The sequence below is a fragment of the Quercus robur genome, chromosome 11 (assembly GCF_932294415.1).
Source record: "Quercus robur chromosome 11, dhQueRobu3.1, whole genome shotgun sequence".
Classification (NCBI taxonomy): domain Eukaryota; kingdom Viridiplantae; phylum Streptophyta; class Magnoliopsida; order Fagales; family Fagaceae; genus Quercus; species Quercus robur.
Window position 1 is genome coordinate 36,553,632 of NC_065544.1, and position 20,215 is coordinate 36,573,846.

The 20,215-nt window shown below is 38.9% G+C and overlaps 1 pseudogene; it reads left to right on the forward strand.

The window, feature by feature from the left end:
• Nucleotides 1-7,099: 7,099 nt before the first annotated feature.
• LOC126704986 (cinnamyl alcohol dehydrogenase 1-like) lies at nt 7,100-7,960 on the forward strand (annotated as a pseudogene).
• The last annotated feature ends 12,255 nt before the right edge of the window (nt 7,961-20,215 follow it).

Genomic DNA, 20,215 nt, shown 5'->3' on the forward strand with positions numbered 1-20,215 from the left:
TAATGAATTAATCAAGAATAAACAATTTTTATATTCTAACAATTGATATCCTTACATAGTTTTCTTGTTATTAACTCAAATATAATTTTCATTCAAAATTTTACCTTGTTCAAAAAATTGAATATATAAATAGGTCAATAAACTATATATTTTTTCTATAATATAATGAAATAATCAAAAATAAATAATTGACATATTCTAACATAAAATATCCTTACATGGGTTTCTTTAAATTATTTAATATATATCTTACTTCTATTGTTCTTAAATGTATTTGTGTATGTACAAAGAATTACAAACCAGTAACATTTCTTTGAAATCAATACACTCATACTAGCCGTGCTCTCATGTTCTCTGGACATGTGGTAGCAGAGTTCGTCCTGTAGTATTTCTCTTACAGGAGTTTAGTGACCTCCCAACGTGAGGTCTGGTCTCGTGTCTGTGAGTCTACTAGTTGTGTTTGGTGTAGTGTTCGTTACTGTGCGTGATAGCAGATCAAATGGCTGATGAGCTGGAACAACTGTGGAGTAAACTTAAGGTTACAGAAGAGGAAGATGAGGGTATAGAACTAGGGAGTAGCTGTACAGAGGCAGCGAAAGCAGTGGGAAAAAACTGTATAGTTATGAAGATTCTGACCATGAGGAGTTTAAATTTAGACACACTGAGGAAGAACTTGAGAATGCTCTGGAAGCCGAACAGGGGATTGCAAATTTCGGAAATAGATGAAGAAATTTTCCTTGTGGAGTTCGGTGATGGAAAGGATAAACAAAAGGTACTTGAAATGTGTCCATGGAGCTTTGAAAAACAGCTGATTGTCATGAAGGAATTCGAGGGGGAGCTCGTTCCAAGGGATATTGAGATGAAGCATTGTCCGTTTTGGGTGCAGATTTTCAATCTGCCTCTCAAGAGCAGAACAAAGGAAACGGGTTGGGCAATCGGGTCTACAATAGGGGAAGTGCTGGATGTTGATGTATCGGATTCAGGTGTCCAATGGGGGAGATGCTTGAGGGTACGTGTGAATGTTGATATCACAAAGAAACTCATCCGTGGGAAGAAGATAAAAATTGAAGGAGGTGAGAACAGATGGGTAATCTTCAAGTATGAAAGGTTACCAAATTTTTGTTACAGGTGTGGAAGGCTTGACCATGCCATAAAGGAATGTCCAGAGGAGCAATTGGTAAATGAAGGGAAAGAGGAAGGAAGCCTACAGTATGGGGCTTGGTTAAGGGGTGATCCATGGAAGAAGTATGGAGGGGACACGGCCCATTCCGGTCAGGGGAGAGGTCAGGTACACCGGCAGAAGTATGCCGAGAATGCAGCGGTTAAGGTAGTGGAGCATAGAAGGATGGCCGGAGCTGAACAGGGGCAGTTTGGTGAGCTGGTGCGTTCAGTTCCAGGCGTGAATCACAAGGCCCAGAGGGAGATTTCCCAATGTTCTGACAGCCCAAAGGTGTTGGGGAGTGTTGTACACGATTTGGGAAAGGTCAATGGGAGTCTAGAGAAAGCAGAGGAAAAGGAAGCTAAGTTAGGGGATGATAGCCTAGGAACCCAATCAACTCAACCTGACATGAAGATGGCAATGCAGTGGGAAAAAGCTGATGCGGACAAGACTATGCCTCCCTTTAAATTCAATCTGGCGCCAAACAAAATTCCCACTCAACCCGGTTTGGAGGAGGTGATATCTGAGAGCGAAATGGGCCCTATGGCAATGAGCTTTGAAGAAAATGTGGGCTGGGTTGCTGAAAAAATGGGCCCAATATCCAAGCATTGGAAAAGGTTGGCAAGAGAGATTAAGTCTGATGCTCCAAAGAAAAATAAAAGCCCAACAAAACAAAAAAGGGAGTGCCCAACACCATTAATAGAGTTAGACCCAAATGCTCTGGAACTGAAACGGAGAAAGGGGAAAAATAAACTTGTTGTCTCAGAAGATGAAAACACAATGGATGGCGGTGTGGCGGTGGCTGCGAGGCAGCACCGCCGAGCCAAATGACGCTCTTAGCTTGGAACTGCCGGGGCTTAGGGTCAAACCTGGCGGTTCGAATCCTCACCGACGAAGTGAAGGCAACTGACCCAACGTTGGTCTTTCTAGCAGAAACAAAGGCTGGCGTCAATCGAATAAAAGGTGTGCAACGTAAACTTAATTATACTCAGGGGATTATTGTTCCCAGTGACGGAAGAAGCGGCGGCTTGGCTTTATTGTGGAAGGAAGGTACTATGATTGATTTTAAGAGCTGCTCGAATTCGCATATTGATGTGGTTGTCCGTGAGTCACCATCCTCTGAGCCATGGCGTGTCACTGGCTTCTATGGTCATCCGGAAACCAATAAAAGGTACATCTCTTGGCACTTACTCGATGCACTTAGTATACAATGCAATTTGCCTTGGGTGGTTTTGGGAGATTTTAATGAGATTCTATATTCTAATGAGAAGTTGGGTGGTACTGTGAGAGAGGCAAAACAAATGGCGGATTTCAGGGATTGTTTGAATAGATGCGGCTTAATTGATCTTGGTTTTATTGGGCAGAAATACACATGGTGTAACGGACGTTTTGGGGGAGATAGGACCAAACTTAGGCTAGACAGGGCTGTAGCCAATGAGGGGTGGATGCTGAGATTCCCGGATGCAAGAGTGTTTCACTCTTCGATGTCTATATCGGATCATTGCCTCATTAAGTTAAGCTTGAAAAGGGATCAGATTAGGAGACCTCAAAAAAAGAGGTTTATGTTTGAAGCCATGTGGACGAGAGATACTAGATGCCGGGAAGTTGTGGAGTCATCGTGGGACTTTGGGGGGAATTTGCCTAATGCTCATCTGGTTGATAGATTGAGGAATTGTAAGGAAAGGTTAAAAAGTTGGAATTGGAGAGAATTTGGCAATGTGAACCAATTACTGAGGCAAAAGAGAGAACAGCTCCAACACTTGGAATCTATGAACAACCTTCACGAAAAGGCAGAGGAAACTCAGCAGCTAAAATGGGAGATTAATGAAATATTGACAAGGGAGGAAATAATGTGGAACCAAAGGTCTAGGACTATGTGGATGAAGTGGGGGGATCGAAACACAAAATTTTTCCATGCCACTGCAAGTCAGAGACGTAAAAGAAACGGTATTGTGGGGCTGATGGACTCGGATGGGAGATGGCAGGTTGACCCAGGAAACATTGAGGGCATCATTCTGGAGTATTTTGGTTCCATTTTCAAGTCAAACGAGCCTGCTGATTTTGAAGCAAGCCTAAGTGCTATCCAGCCCAAAGTGACCCCGGTAATGAATGCAACGTTGACAGCCAACTTCAGAGCAGAGGAGGTTTGGAATGCACTTCAGCAAATGCACCCTACTAAGTCCCCTGGCCCAGACGGTATGTCCCCAATTTTTTATCAAAAATACTGGGATGTAGTTGGTACAAATGTCATTGATTGTGTGTTGCATACTCTTAATACGGGGGTGATGCCCCCTGGTCTGAATGAAACTTTTATCTGTCTCATCCCTAAAGTTAAGTCCCCACAAAAAATTTCTGAATTTCGCCCTATTAGCTTATGCAATGTTAGCTATAAGATAATTTCCAAGGTGCTAGCTAATCGGCTAAAGAAAATTCTTGCCGAGGTTATTAATGAATCTCAGAGTGCTTTTGTTCCAGGGAGGCAAATAACGGACAATGTCCTTGTGGCGTTTGAAACGATGCACTGTATCAATGGAAAGAGGAAAGGCAAGGAGGCTCTGATGGCGCTGAAGCTCGATATGAGCAAAGCATATGATAGGGTGGAATGGCGGTACCTGGAGGTGATTATGCGAAAATTGGGTTTTAATGAGAGATGGATTTCTCTGGTGCTGATGTGTATTAGTACAGTTTCTTACTCAGTGCTAATTAATGGGGAAGCAAAAGGAAACATTGTTCCTTCAAGAGGGCTTCGACAAGGGGATCCAATTTCTCCGTATTTGTTCTTGTTGTGTGCGGAGGGATTGTCTGCAATGCTAAGAAAGGAGGAAGAGCATGGAAACATTCGGGGAATCTCAGTTTGCAGAGGAGCGCCCCAAATATCCCATCTATTCTTTGCGGACGACAGTATTGTCTTTTGTAGGGCAAATGTAGAGGAGGGTAGAAGAATCCTTAAAGTCTTGGAGGATTATGAGGGTGAGTCGGGGCAAAAACTAAATAAGGACAAAACTTCCTTATTTTTCAGCAAGAACACAAAGAGGGAGGTGCAAGAACAAATTAAGCAGATTTTTGGGGCCCAAATCATCCAACATCATGAAAAGTATCTCGGTTTGCCACCACTAGTGGGAAAGGGAAAGCGGAAGGCTTTTAACCGCATTAAGGATCAAGTGGGCAAGAAAATAGCGGGATGGAAAGGGAAATTGCTATCAAGTGCCGGAAGGGAGATCTTAATCAAAGCCGTCGCCCAAGCCACCCCCACATACACGATGAGTTGTTTCAAGTTGCCGGATTCACTTTGTAGGGAGTTAAATTCTATGATGAGCAGCTTTTGGTGGGGGCAGAAAGATAAGGAGAGAAAACTGGCGTGGATAGCATGGGAGAAGCTCTGTATTCCCAAAGAAGAAGGGGGCATGGGTTTTAGAGATTTAAGAGCTTTCAACCTTGCTCTTCTCGCAAAGCAAGGATGGAGAATCCAACAGAATTCTAACTCCTTAGTGCACCGGGTTTTCAAAGCAAGATATTTTGCGGATAGGCCTTTTAAGGAGGCCGTACTAGGAAAACGCCCATCATATGCTTGGCGTAGCATTTTTGCAGCGAAGGATGTTGTGCTTTCAGGATCAAGGTGGGTGGTTGGGAATGGTGAGCAAATTGATATTTGGAAGGATAGGTGGTTGCCCACTCCGGATTCCTTCAAAGTTATTAGCCCGAGGATCAGCTTGGAATCATGCAAGGTTGCCTGGCTGCTGGATAAGGAGACTAGATCGTGGGATATAAGCAAAGTAAGAAGCTCTTTCCTCCCTCATGAAGCCGATACAATCCTTGGAATTTCCATCAGTCCGCGCTTGTTGAAGGACTCTTTAATTTGGGCATGGACAGCCAATGGGAGGTTTTCAGTTAAAAGTGCATACAAGGTTGCTCAAAAATGCTTGAAGGTGAGTGGCCACAATGCGAATGCAGGAAGTGCCTCAAAAAGTGATAAGATGAGATCCTTATGGAATTTGATTTGGAAGTTAAAATGCCCAAACAAAATAAAGCAATTTATGTGGAGATCCTGTAGAGACATACTTCCAACAAAACATCGATTGAGAGCTAAGGGAATTCTCATTGAGGATGACTGTGAACAGTGTGGGATGTGTGAATCGGTGGGGCATGTCTTATGGGGGTGTAAGGTGGCTGCTGATGTTTGGGGTGCTTCAAGACTTAAGCTCCCTGCAATACCCAACCAGACACAAGTGTTCCTTGATTTAGTGTGGGAAATTAGAGAGAGGAAACCTGATATTGACTGGGAGACTTTTGCAGTCACAGCTTGGAGCATATGGAACCACAGAAATGCTCTCAAACATGGGGGGCAATGTAAAGATGCAGGCCGAATTATAAAAGACGTAGCAGAATATATAAAGGAATTTAGGCAGGAAAATCTCTGCCTGAAAGAGCCTTCTAAATTACCAAAGTCTCATTGGTCTCCTCCTAGGTGTGGCTGGTATAAAATAAATGTGGATGGGGCTGTTTTTAAGGAGTCTGGAAGTTGCGGAGTGGGGGTGGTCATAAGGAATGAAGAGGGGCTGTTGATGGGTGCAATGAGCAAGCGGGTGGAGCTGCCGCTGAAGGCTTTGGAGGCAGAGGCTTTGGCTGTGCAGGAAGGTATCCAATTAGCAGGGGAGTTGGGCTTAAGGGAAATCATAATTGAAGGGGATTCTCAAGTAGTCATAAAAGCTCTGCAGAATTTTGAGTCTTGCCCGTGGCCTGTGCAGAAAGTTGTTGAGGGATCTTTGCATAGTCTTAGTTATTTTAAGGCGTGGTCTGCTTCTCATGTTCGCAGGTGTGGAAATGAAGCAGCTCATTTGATGGCTAAAATGGCCAAAACTCTATCAACGTGTAAGATTTGGGTGGAAGACATTCCACCTAATATTGTTGACCAAGTGCTCAAAGATGTAACAAATATGTTCTCTGTTTCGGTCAATTGAAAAGTTATCCAAGTTTCTTATCAAAAAAAAAAAAATACACTCATACTAAAAACTCAATAACATCATATTCACATGCATCAACTTTCATACATTTCATTCACTAATCATGTCAAATCACGGTGTCACGCATCCATACTAGATTTTTACAATTAAATTGTAGTGCTTGCATTTGTGAATAAGAAAAGTTCATTAATTTATTTCTATAGAACACCAATTTTAATCAAAGTCTCTTTTAGAATTAATTTCACTCCACATAAAAATCAATGGAAGATGAAGATGTATAAAAGTGATCAATTTATTAGGGTCCGTCTGAAGTAAATTGATTTTATTAGTTTATTTTACTTGAAAATAATAAGTTACATAAAAATATAATTATATCTTAAAATTAAGATTTAAAAATATAATAGATTATAATGCTCGAATCAATTATCAACCTCATACTTGCAAGGTGAAGAGTTTGAGGGCTTTCTACCATTACACAACCTTTGCGGCCTCAGGTGATAAAAGGGACCCTTTTATCTTGTGGATGTAGACTAAGTGGCGGTGTGGCTGGAACCCGAAAGCAATGGATCACTCCACCAACCGGAGTTCACATACCGTACCCTTACTTACGCCACTGTTCTCTCGAGTTAGAGACTCATGATCAGACGTCAATTTTTCTCATTTGCTTTCATTTCCTTCCATTTGGTCCCGTTAATTATAGGGTGCTGTCTATTACACACAACCATAAACAAATGCCACTTTTGCACAAAAACAAAAACTATGACATCAAGTCAATTTTTAGTTTAAAAATGTGTGTAAGATGGTGCGTAAATGGAATACAAATCATCTATATCATTTTGTGTATTCCATTTTATATTCTACCAATTACAACTTGCCATGTATTTATTTAATTTTTCTTAAAAATAGTCAAAGTTTAAAATGAAAAAAAAATAAACACATGACAAATTATAATTAATGAAATATAAAGTGAAATACAAAAATGGTACAAAGGATTTGTATTCGCGTAAATGTACCCACATGACATTAACATTAATTTGCATGGTTATATATATGCTAGCTTTTCTCATTCCTCCACATCCTCACTCACCCATTCTCTCTTTCTCACAATTGTGTGTTTGAGAGAGAGAGAGAGAGAGAGAAGAGTAGCATTGAGGCGGAAAGGACTACAACAGGATGGGCAGCCAGAGACCCTTCGGGAATTCTATCCCCATATACCTAAACTCTCAGGTAAACATCTCAAACCCATGCTTTGATTCTCTTTTCTCTAATTTTTGACACATATATTCCACTAATTTTATCTGAGTTTCTCCCACAATCAAACATATTTCTTTTTTTCTGCAGAAACACTGGCCCAGAGGATGTTTACGTCAAAGTAATCTGCTGTGGAATTTGCCACACTGATATTCATCTGATCAAGAATGATTTTGGCAAGTCCAACTATCCAATGGTTCCTGGGTACACATTAAAACCCACTTGCTTTTTTCCTTATTTACTTATCAATTTATATCCATCTTCTAATGCTTGTCATGATTTGATTCTATCTTTTTTTCTCTCATTTTTTGTGCTTATTTGATTAATGTTTATCATTATTAATGGAAACTGAAACAGGCATTAAGTGGTAGCCGAGGTAGTTGAGGTGGGATCAGACGTGAGCAAGTTCAGAGCAGGAGACATGGCGGGAGTGGGATACATCATTGGATGCTGTAGAAACTGCCACCCATGCAAAAACGACATCCCGCAATACTGCAACAAGACAATCTTGTCCCTTAACGACGTTTACACTGATGACAAACCCACCCAAGGCGGCTTTGCAGGCGCCATGGTTGTAGACCAAAAGTAATTCATACTCACAACCATATTTCTTTCACATAATAATATGATAAAAAAAAAATTGTTACTTTGGGTATAAATTCCAACCAAAAAATAAAGACTTAACTATATATTGTTGTTGTGGGCCTTTTTGCAATGTTGGGCTGGGCTGCCTTCTGCTGTACTGGGCCCAAGTATTCTGAATAAGGGAGTTGAGATCGGTCCAACTGCAACTCACTTTGGTCTGACTTGTGCACAAACTATACCTCGTTTGCCAGGAACTTCGTTCATATGCTCATGACAGGCAAAGCTATTTTAGATGAATCATGGTAAGCAGACATGATAATAATAATAAAAGAAAATAATAATAAAAGAAAATACTTTTGCCTTTAGACAAAGTGAATAAATAATCCCCAATTAGAATGATAATCACAACGATAAGAAAAGCCTTGTAAAGAAAATGATGGAAATAAACAAGTAAGGCATGAGTTAGCAAAAGAAAGAAAAAGATTAATCTATTATGCCAAGTTATGTCACAGGACTAAGACCAAGGAGGGAAACTGTTTTCCTCAATGCAAATAATCTTTCAGGGAAAATCTTACCATGGAAATTAATTACTTTGAAGGAAGCGGACCTGAATGACTTGTGCCCAAAAGAATCCTTTACTTTTGGTAAAGAGCAGGACTTATAGTGGGAGAAAGGGGATCAACCTATTGGTGCATACCTACCATTCTATCTCTTTGTTTTCTTTCCTTATTTCTAATTTTCCTTTTCTCTTTCTTTTTCTCTTCTTTTTTCAGTATTTGTTTCCGTGTTGTGATTTTCTCCTAGAGGTACTATTACCGTGATTCTGATCCCCTTTCTGCTGTGCACGGCAAGGGTCTCTTATATAATATCTGTTGTGATTGGCTTTTACTATTTTAGCCTTTAACTACCTTTGTCTGGTCTGGTGTCCTTGCCGACCAAACCTAGTTCGTCAACCGCTCAACCAGCACCTCTTACCTGTGCTAGCCGTGCCACTCCCCATCACTAAAAAAAGAAGACTATTTTGTTTTTTTGTTTGTTGTGGCACTCTTACTTACTACGGTGTGGGTTCTATCTCTCTCTCCATCCCTCTTGGCATGCACCTAGTGGTTCCAACTCATCCTTATTTCTTTTGGGCGGTATGTCATCCCAACAAGACATTTCCCCCAAAAGAGCCTAAGCAGGAATCCCAGAATAGGTTTTCCCCTCTCCCCATTATCAGACCATACCCTCTTATCTCTGACCCATGACCCACCACCTCCTGTATTAGCTGGGTACAGGCTGGTGAAGTTTGGGCTTTATGCATGCTCAACTTCTGCGTGTGCCCAAAACTTGCTTGTTGTGTTTGCCGTGGTCTGGAGACTTCTCTGCACATTCTGCCGCCCATTCTTGACTTCTTATGGCGTGAGCTACTTTCTGATTCCTCATTCTTTATAGCCCACTCCCTTTAGGAACCGGACTTTGCTTGATTGTGGATTTTTCTTCCTTCAACCTACCCTTTTGCTCCTTTCTACAGTTTTGCTACCATTTCTTGCCGTTCCATTCTGCCATTCCCACTGTGATGTTATTTGACCCCAGCCTGCTGAACCTCTTTGGGCCTACTGCTTATTCTTCTCTCAATGACTCAATATGGTCATTTGGGCTTTGTATTACTTTGCTTGTGGGCTCTTTTGTCCCATTTATTTCCTCCTACGCATCCTTGGCCCATTTGCTTTCCTTGGGCTTCCTTGGCCATTTTCCTAACTCTGCATTTCCATGGGCTTTTACTAACTCCTTTGGCTTCCTGGTCCAATTACCTTATCCTTCATCCTTGGGGCTCATAGGCTTGCCATCAACCCCTTACTTTCTTTGCTTGCACTAGTTCGGGCTTGCTGTAGCCCATTCTCACTTTTCTACATCACATACTGCCCATGGGTTTGCTATTTCACTCTTTCTGAGCTCCTTTAGGCCCATTTGCTTCCTCAAGACCCATTTGTTTATTTCATGGATCTATAATCCATTATTCCTATTACTTGGATTTAATGGTTTTTCTATCCACTTACCAACTCTTTTCTACCCATGTTACTGGGCTTCTTTTTTCTACTGGGCTTCCCAAAATAAGCATCAACAATTGTTAAGATTATCTTATCATTTTTCCCAAAATAAGCATCAACAATTGTTAAGATTATCTTATCATTTTTATGTAATCAGCATAGGTCTTCTAGCTAAAGACCAAACTACCAAGTACAAACACATAAATATAGCACAGGTCTTCTTTCTAAACTCAAATTATAAAGCATTTCTAGAAACTATAACAGGAAAGTCTTTGTTGTAACCTTTTGTACTATAACAATTCATTCTAGAGGATCGTTCTGCAATCTAGCTATGGAGAGATTTTTACACCAAGTACTCTAGTTTTCCTTTTCAACAATACATCTAGTGTTATCTTGGATTTACTTCCCTTTACTTACTGTCTTTTATCTTTATTGAATTGATTTAATATGTGTATCCATGCAGTTGTTTTAATTCATGCTTTGTTGATTTGGTTAATCACGTATATTTAGAATTATTTATTAGATTAATCTTCTTCTTCTTCTTCTTCTTTTTTGAGGGGGAAAAAGAAGGATGAAAAAGAATTTATTTATTAGATTAATCTTAACTAACTTAGTCGTAATTAAAATTTTGGGGTCTAAGTCATTGCCTAGTTTATTAGATATATTTCTTGGCTAGGCCATGAGCCCCAGCATACTCTGGGCTTTAACCAATGTGAGCTTTTTATTTTTTGATGAATAACTAACTTGGGCTTTTAGCAAGGAGCCAAGCCCACATTAAACTTCAAACTCCATCAATTTGAAATTTTGAACTGATTTGCTACGGGTCATAACCTCTTCTATTTATATTATTTGCCTAGCTCCTGGATCAACTTATTGGTTTGTATCATATCTTTAGCTTAACTGGTAAAATATTTAATTGTTTAATAAGAAATTTATGGTTCAATCCTCGTCTACACCAAAAATCAATTAGTGTTTTAGTCTAATGATAAAGAACTATATCAAGGGCAGATGACATAGATTGAAACTCTTAAAAAAAATAAAAATAAAAAGTCCCTCATTCTCAAAAAAAAAAAAAAAAAAATTACATTTTAAGCATAACTCATTATCACCATCGTATTAAATACATTCTCACATTCTCACATAACATTTAATGCGATGTAACTTGTCTCTTTGATAAGAGTCTCAATCATTATACATACCTTAAATCAGCAAAACGAACAGAGATGAGTAGGCAATTTTGGAATCCTAACGTTAAGCACAGGCCAATCAAGAGATAAGTACCTCATAGCAACATCCTCGCGAGTTTGAAAAAACTCTTAATCCAAAAAATTCCAACAAAGATTGATTCTCACTTATGATTATATAGTTGACACTTGTCAAATTGCAAAGCAGTCTTAAATTTCACTTCTTAATCATAAACATCTATCTAAAAACTAAAATATAATAAAGAAATACATGTCGTTTTTTTAAAACTTACAACAAGTGGTGGAAGTGAGCCGTTTCTCACCCAAAAATAAATAAATAAATAAGGAGTGAGGACCAAGGAGGGAGTCCAAGAGGGTTTAAACTTAGGGTAAATTACAACTTACCCACCCATGGTTTGGTCAAAATTTAAATTGTCTACCTGTGGTTTAAAATTTGATACTTTACCCACCCGAGGTTAACTCAGTTAAAGTTTTGTAACCCAATTCTGTTAAAAACATGGCTAAATATACAATTTTGCTCCACTTTTATGTTTCTCTCCTCCAAAAACACAAAAAATATAAAAAGATGAGATTAAATAAGTTCAAAAAGAATCCAACAGAATACTTGCATAATGAGATTTCAAACCCCAGGTAGGTAATTTAAATTTCAATCAAACCTCAGGTGGGTAAAGTGTTAAATTTCAAACCACAGGTAGGTAACTTAAATTTTGACCAAATCACAAGTGGATAAGTTATAATTTACCCTTAAACTTAGGTTGCTCTTATAAGAACAACCAAACAATGCCACTATTCCCGTCCCAAAAAATAGATAAATAAATAATACCATCAAATTATAAGGTTCTTGGTAAACATAGAATATAAGTCATTATTCAAAAATATGTAATACATTCTCCGACTATCTAATATCATAATAAATGATAAATAGAATTTAGATAATATCTTAAATGCAGTACATTAGTTTCTAATAAAATAAAATATATGTAGTACATTAAATTTCTCAAATAAATTTAAACACTTTGTTGCATTAACCAATAAAATACAAATAGTTTAATCTTTTCCAAGGAAAAGTAATTTCAAAACAACCTAGTGTTTGAATTTAATTGAAGAACCTAATGTATTGCCCCTAAAGTAATGTATCTTTTTTAAGTATTTCAAAATATTAAAAAAATAAAACACAGCTAGAAAGTTTAATTTATTGATTCTTATATATTACCATTAATTTTTTTCCCCAATTGGCAAACAAAATTAAATGTAATATGTTGTTCCTAAGAACAATAATAAATAAATAAAATGAAACTAATTTATTTTTCTCACTTAAAATACAATTTAATATATTTTATAAAAATAATCCAACATAATATAATAAAGGGAAAAACTTATATACAATTCCTTAAATACTATTCTTTAGATTCCCCTCTTAAGATTCTGTCATGTGGTTACTTAATTTAAAAAATACGCTTCATCTATGAGAAAAAAACCATATAGAAAATCTTAAGAGATGAACCTAAAGAACAACACCTAAATACTGCATCTAAATCTTGCTCTATAACAAAAGTTTGATGTAATACACTGTTTTTATATAATTTGTTTTAAGAGAAACTCTATTATCAAAAATTTAAGAAGCTTATTCTGATTTAAAGAAGTTTCCTTTTTTCAAAAATTATTATAACCGTCTATTATAATTTTGATTTTAATTAAAATAGGCTTACAGCGTTGGCGTTACATGATGTGCTTTCGTAGTATACCTTAATTTTTTTTTCTTTTTTTTTTTTTTTCTATTTATTTTAATCTGTGTTATGACCATACTCATATTATTTTTAATTTAATTTGTTCATCACGCATGCCTATTGTTGGTTCTTATCAAAATTCATGCCACCTTCAATATATATAAAGTAAATAATTTTTTAAAATATATTATTAATCATGTCATCTAAAAAATTCACATTTTGGGGGACTTAGGAATATTGGCAATAGATTATACATTGTTATGCAAATTAATTTCTTCTCACCCAATTTGGATCTCATTTATAATAATAATAGTGTCAAGGTATGCATGAGGTGTTGAGTTAGTGGTTGAACTGCAAAGAAAGATTAAGAAGCCAAAAATTGAAAGAGACGGCCTTCTGAGTCTGTATATGTGATTTTCAAAGTTCGTGTCTGCTGTGTGGAAAACGCTTGGGGGTTGTTAATGCTTGTATCACTTTCTCAATAGACATTATTTAACAATGCTAACCCACTCCCTAGTCCTTATCTTTCTCTTTTTTAAGGTAGTTGTTTTTATGAAATAAATATATTTATTAAAAAAATAAACAAAACAAAATTGGATGATTGGAGATTTGAAGTTGTTAAACTTAATTGGTAGTATTTTTTTAAATTAAATATATTTTCTTTAAAAAAAAAAAAAAAAACAAACAAACAAACAAATTTGGATGATTGGAGTTTTGAAGTTGTTAATCTGGGTGGGTAAAGAGGCGAGAAGTGTTATATTCATAATATTTTCACAACAAATATAAGTGGTAAATGCTTGGGGGTTGTTAATGCTTGTATGACTTTCTCATTACACATTATTTAACAATGCTAACCCACTCCCTAGTCCTTGCCTTTCTCTTTTTTAAGGTAGTCGTTTTTAAGAAATAAATATATTTATTAAAAAAATAAACAAAAAAATTTGGATGATTGGAGATTTGAAATTGTTAAACTTAATTGGTAGTCATTTTTTAAAATTAAATATATTTATAAAAAAAATAAATAAATAAATAAACAAACAAACAAACAAATTTGGATGATTAGAGATTTGAAGTTGTTAAACTTGGTAGTTGTTTTTTAAAAATAAATATATTAAAAAAAAAAAAACAAAACAAACAAACAAATTTGCCTCTCTCTCTCTCTCTCTCTCTCTCTCTCTCTCTGGGTGGGTAAAGAGGTGAGAAGTGTTATGTTCACAATATTTTTACAACAAATCTTAAGTGGTAAGTTGTTACTGGTTATAATTTGAATTCACCATTGAAATTACAAAATTATCGCTAAATCAGGCATATTTTGCAAGCCCATGGCTGTTTTATTCCATTTTCTACATATATGACGAAATTTAGCTTGGGAAAAAGTGTAGTTGTCCCAATGTACTCGAAATCGAGATGGAGGGTTCGGTTTTCCTAGGTTATCATCAAATAATGGAGAGAGAAAGGCTGAAACGTTCTGAAGAAGAAGAAGACACTTTATCGCGCAGTACCAAGAAATTTAAGGAGAGTCATCAAGCTACAGGGGAGAGGAATGAAAACCACATGGCAAGGATGGGAAGCTACAGAGACAAACTTGTGGGTTCTATTCCTGGAGCCTTTGAAAAAACATTTGGATTTGATAGTGCGATGCAGGAAGATGTGGAATCCGATGAAGAAGATGAAAATACTCAGGATGAAAACATCAGACTCTGTTTTTCCAGAGAAGAAAAAACTCGCATGCGAGCACCATGGTACCAAACTCTCATAATCAAACCGTTTGGGAGAAAGATAGCTTACCCATTCCTGGTTTCGAAACTTAGGAGCATGTGGAACTTGAAAGGAGGTATGGAATGCATTGATTTGGGATTTGAATTTTTCCTTACTAAGTTTGAGCTCAGAGAGGATGTTGATAACATACTCAAGGGAGGTCCGTGGTTCATAGGACAAAATTTCTTAGCCATTAGGCAGTGGGAGCCAGAGTTCAAAGCATCCACAGCAACTTTTTCTTCAGTTGCTATGTGGGTCAGATTTCCTGAATTACCAATTGAGTTTTATGAGCATAATGCTTTACTCAAAATTGGTAGAGCTATTGGCCCTGTACTCCGTATTGATGCACACACTGCTAATGGAGCTAGAGGACGTTTTGCACGCATGTGTATTCAAGTTAATCTTGATAAACCCCTTATCTGAAGCATCTACTTGGGCAAGCTGAAACAAATCATTCAGTATGAAGGGGTGGAGTCATTATGCTTTGAGTGTGGACGGATTGGACACAAAAGAGAGGCATGCCCTTTCATAGTCCGTGAATCCACCAGTGATGTACAAGCTAATCAGAGCATGGAAGCTACACCTAAGGAAACGGAGAAACCAGCAGAGAAAAGTCATGATGAATTTGGAGAGTGGATGATTGTGACTAGACGCAAGCCACTGAGCAAGGCACGTGACAAGCCTAGCAAAGTTAGCTTGAGTCAAGCTGATGAGTCTTCTCAATCCCTGCATGATAAGACTCCACCTAGAGCAATGGAGCTGGAAAGAATGGCGGGCAAAAGGAAGGCACCACAAGCTCAGATTACTGTGACACCTAGAGAAGAGGGGAAGTCCAACAAGTCCCATCAAGATAAATCAATCAACGGAAAGAGTTCCAAACGAAGTGGAACACGTGCTAACCAGAACCAAAAGGCCAAAAGTGCTATTGGAAGCCAAAGAAAAGATATGGGCCTAACGAAAGATAGTGTATTTGTCTTTGGGTCTAATGCAGGCCCTTCAAAAATTAATGGGCCAAGCCAAAGCCCAGGGATTTTAAATAAACCAAGTAACTCAGGAAAGGGGTTATTAACAAAAGCTGAAGGTGCTCTCAGTAGCACATTAAGAAACGGGAACAATGGAGAAAAAAGGGAGCTGGGCAATCTTTTACAAGGGCAAGATAATACCGATTGGAGATCGAACAATCCAATGGATCAGGCAGGACCCAACGGAAGTATGGGGGTGGACCGATCTGGAGCTGATGTTAGCGTGGAAGAACATATTCCCGTTAACCAAGGAGAGCAGAGGTCTGGGCTATCTGCCCCTGAAGAGCAAAGCTTGGGAGAACACACCAAATCCATGGTGGCGCTTTCTAACGGACAGACCAGTGGTGCATGCCCCTCCAACAGCAAACTCAAGCTCATCAAAGACAATTTTAGAGATGCAAAGCTTGGAAAAATTTCTAACGGAGGCAGAAAAGGAATGGGTGAAGCCGGTGATCTCGGAGAGGAAGATTCTTCAGAGCAAACCTGTGGAATGCTCTATGAAGGGGAATTTGCATGGGATGAAGATGATACAGTTCGCGATGGCAGAGATCAATGGCACTATCCTCATCAGAGTAACTCAAGAGTTGATGGGGATTCTCAACCATTCGGTGACTCTGTTTCGCGAGAAATTGGTGAGGAAGCCAGAGATGATGGCGGCATGGAGGTTGAGAGACACTGAGGGCTCCTTAAGAGCGGTGTGCCTTGATCCCTCTGTTTCCCCTTTTAAAATTATGAATATATTAATCTGGAATTGTAGGGGTGCTATGAAACCCCAATTCAGAAAAACTGTGATGGATTTAGTGGAGTGGCACAGTCCTATTATCATGGTTATTACTGAAACCAGGATGAGTGGAGCAAGGGCTATGGAGATGATTGAAACACTGCCTTTTGATGGGGCGGAAGTGACAGATACTATTGGTTTTGCTGGGGGTATCTGGTTGCTCTGGAGGGCTGATTTGGTGCAAGTAGATGTGCTGGCAGCAACGGAGCAGGAGATTCATGCCATCATCCGGGTAAGATCTCAAACCCTTAGCTGGATTATTAGTGCTATTTATGCTAGTCCTAGGTTTGCAGAGAGATGCATGCTTTGGGAAAACCTTAAATTGATAGCTAATTTACATGATCTTCCTTGGGCTCTTATGGGAGACTTTAATGAGGTTATCTCTGAAGGGGAAAAATCTGGGGGAAATCCTATCTGTCAAAGAAGAGTGAGAGCCATTCTTGACTGTATGAATGAGTGCCATATGATGGACTTAGGCTTTTCAGGGCCCAAATTTACCTGGACAAATAAGAGAGAATTAGGGGGCCTTATCCAATGCAGGCTTGATAGGTGTTGGGCCAACCCTAGTTGGAAAAACTCTTTTCCTGAGGCCAATGTGACTCATTTGGCTAGAGTGAACTCAGACCACTGCCCACTGCTGTTAAACTTATATCCTAATCTTGTGACAAATTCTAATAGACCTTTTAGGTTCCAGCCCATGTGGCTTAGTCACAAAGATTTCCCTGCCATTGTTAGGGATTCTTGGGAAGGGAGAGAAGAAGATTTACCTGGTGCTGTTACCAGATTCACTCAGAAGGCCCAAATCTGGAATAAAGAAGTTTTTGGGAATATTTTTGTGAGGAAGAGGCAGATTATGGCTAGGTTGCTTGGTACTCAGAGAGCCCTTGCCAACAATCCTAATTTTTTTCTTATTAATCTGCAAGAGCAACTTTCTGAGGAGTATAATGCGATACTTCAGATTGAGGAGGAACTATGGGCAATGAAGTCTAGGGTCAATTGGACCATTTTTGGGGAAAGAAATACAGCTTATTTTCACATGACTACCATTACTAGAAGAAGTAAGAATAGAATTACCTGCATTTTGAATGATGAGGGAGTTTGGAACCACAATGTAGAGGAAGTTAAAGAGATATTTATTAATTATTTTGAAAAGCTTTATCGAAATGATCAGGTTGCCTGCCCAATGATCCAGAACTGGGATACGAATTGGTGTTTGAGGCTAAGTGAAGCTGATGCTAACTCTTTGGCTTTAATGCCATCTGATAATGAGATATGGGAAGCCCTTAAATCCATGAAGCCATATAAAGCCCCTGGTAGTGATGGTATGCACGCAGGCTTCTTCCAGAGGTTTTGGCTTGTGGTTGGAAATTCAGTGAAGAGGGAAGTCAAAAGTATCTTTGCTAACCAGAGGGTGCCTGATTATCTTAATCAAACTCTAGTTACTCTTATTCCTAAGCAGCTGGGTCCGGAGAAAGTGAGTCAATATAGGCCAATAAGTTTATGTAACACAGTCTATAAAATTGTCTCGAAAGTTCTTGTGCAAAGAATTAGACCCGTTCTTCCAAACCTTATCTCTCCCATGCAAGCTGCTTTCCTTAAAGGAAGAAAAGGGTCAAATAATGTGATCATTGCTCAAGAATTGGTTCATTCAATTGGGAAGAGTAAAGGCAAAGAAGGATATATGGTGATAAAGATAGACTTGGAGAAAGCTTATGACCGGTTAGAGTGGAGTTTCATTAGGTTGGTGCTTACACACTTTGGATTCCCAAACAATATTATCCAACTTATCATTAGCTGTGTTTCATCTACCTCAACTTCCCTCCTTTTCAATGGAAGCAAACTCCCTGCCTTCTACCCTTCAAGAGGGATCAGACAAGGTGATCCCATATCGCCTTATTTGTTCATTCTATGCATGGAATTTCTTGGGGCTCAGATAACAAAGATGTGTGAGGAAAAGAGATGGGACATGATAAAAGCTTCTAGGAGGGGGCCTAGCTTTTCCCATGTGTTCTTTGCAGATGATATAATGTTGTTTGCTAAAGCTAATGCGAAGAATTGTGATGCCATTGTGGAAGTTTTTGACACCTTTTGCAGTATGGCTGGGCAGAAGATTAATTATGAGAAATCTAGAGTCTTTTTCTCACCAAATGTCACTTCTAGAAGAAAAAGAGGTGTTTGTAGAAGGCTGGGAATTATGGCCACCAGTAATCTTGGAAGATATTTGGGTTTCCCCATCATTCACAAAGGCAGAATGGGTAGGGCGTTCAATTTTATTCTGGATAAAGTTCAAAGTAAGCTTGCTGGTTGGAAAACCAAGCTTTTGTCAAGAGCTGGTAGACTTGTTCTTGTTAAATCTGCGGTGGCTCCTATTGCAAATTATTACATGCAATGCCATAGCATTCCTATTAAAGTTTGTGATTCTATTGATAAGTTGACAAGGGACTTCATTTGGGGATCAACGGAGGAGAAGAGGAGGATGCACTTGGTTAAGTGGAGCACCATTACTTTGCCTAAAGAGCTTGGTGGATTGGGGTTATGGTCTATGAAGTATAGGAACCAAGCTATGCTTGCTAAGTTATGTTGGAGGCTTGCTCATGGGGAAGGGATGCCATGGGCAACAATGCTTCAAGCTAAATATTTGTGTCCTAGCAGGATGACTGAGACAAGAAGAAAGCTGCCTTGCTCTCGGATCTGGGCAGCATGCAAAAAGGGGGGACCAATCTATGTGAAAGGCTTAAGGTGGACAGTGAAGAATGGTGAGCTTGTTAGTATGTGGATGGACTTTTGGCTTCCTAAAGGGAGGTTAAGAGAGCTCATTGAAGGACCTCTTGCTAGGGGGGAGGCTGAACTTACAGTTAAGCAATGTTTTGATGAGAACAAAAATTGGATTCCATCTAGCTTATCATTTGATCTTCCCGAAAGTATTTCAAACTCTATTTTGGCCACTCCCTTCTCTGTTGACTCCCACTCAATTGATGAGCTTATGTGGGCTTTTTCAAAGAATGGCTTTTTTTCCCTAAAATCAGCCTATCTCATTGCTAGGGGATTAAACCCCTTGAACCTAAACACTATGTCATTCACTTGGGTGTGGAAGACTGAAATTCCTCCTAAGGTTCAGTTTTTCCTGTGGCTTTGCTTACATGGTAGTCTACCCACGGCTGAAGTGTTAGGTGCAAGGGGCTTAATTCTTGATCCGGTATGTAAGATTTGTAACAGGGAGAATGAATCTATTGAGCACCTATTCAAGAGTTGTGACTTTGCCCATAATTTTTGGCAGCAACTACAAGCACCAATCTGCACTAGGAACTCATTTGGCCTCCCCTTTAAAGAATGGTTGGAAACTAATTGCAAAGACCCTATGAATGCCTATGTTAAAGGCATACCTTGGAGGATTATCTTTCCTTTGGGGCTGTGGCAGCTGTGGCTGCATAGAAATAATTTCATTTTTACAACCGGAACTGTAGATAATCAATGTTGGAAAAAATGCTTGAGGTATAGCACTGAATTTTTTGCTATTGGGCTGGAAGTTAGGAGCAAGCCAGTCAAGTCTATCATTCCAGTGGGATGGGAAAAGCCTCCGTGGGGTTGGTTGAAGCTGAATTCTGATGGTTCAGCCTTAAATAATCCCTGCAAAGCAGGTGGAGGAGGCTTGTTACGCGATCATGAAGGTAATTGGGTGAAGGGATATGTTAGAGGCATCGGGTACACCAACAGCTTCATGGCTGAAATGTGGGCA